General features: G+C 40.5%; 1 non-coding gene across 1 annotated transcript; it reads left to right on the top strand.

The window, feature by feature from the left end:
• Window positions 1-247: 247 nt before the first annotated feature.
• LOC116133347 lies at window positions 248-354 on the top strand. The gene has a single exon (XR_004128531.1). It is a non-coding gene; the product is annotated as a small nucleolar RNA R71 (small nucleolar RNA).
• The last annotated feature ends 301 nt before the right edge of the window (window positions 355-655 follow it).

A 655-nucleotide genomic window follows, 5' to 3' on the forward strand; every position in this document is an offset into this window, starting at 1 on the left:
TTTCTGAAGTGCTGTCAGTTGGGCTAAAATGGCTGTATATGTATCAACTTCATGAAGACCCATAGATTTCTTCGGTTGCTCCCTCTTATTAGGTCTTTGATAATTGCTGCTTTCCAGAACTTCAAGCAACTCGTGAGATTCTTCCGGAGTCTTATTTTGCAGTGCTCCTCCCGATGCTGCATCCACCATAGTTTGCACATTCACCATCAATCTGTTATAAAATGTTTGGACTTGCATCCAAACTAGCAACCCATGATGTGGACACCTCCTCAGTAATTCTTTGTATCTCTCTCAAGCCTCATACAATGATTCCGACTCTTCCTATAGAAACGATATGATATCATTTCTCAGCTTTGTCGACTTTGCCGGAGGAAAGAATTTGGTCAGGAACTTCTGTGCTAAATCATTCCATGTTGTGATCATTCCTAATGGTAGTGCCATTAACCATCCCTTAGCTTTATCCTTAAATGAAAACGGGAATAGTCTCAATCTGATGGTGTCATCTGACACTCCGTTTGACTTAAAAGTATCACAAATCTCCAAAAAATTGGTAATGTGTAGATTTGGATCTTCCTTCAAATCTCCCCTGAACTGTACCGACTGCTGGATCATCTGGATGATTGCCGACTTTATCTCAAAGTTATTGGCTTGTACT

The sequence above is a fragment of the Pistacia vera genome, unplaced genomic scaffold (genome assembly GCF_008641045.1).
Source record: "Pistacia vera cultivar Batoury unplaced genomic scaffold, PisVer_v2 Contig268, whole genome shotgun sequence".
NCBI classification, from domain to species: Eukaryota; Viridiplantae; Streptophyta; class Magnoliopsida; order Sapindales; family Anacardiaceae; genus Pistacia; species Pistacia vera.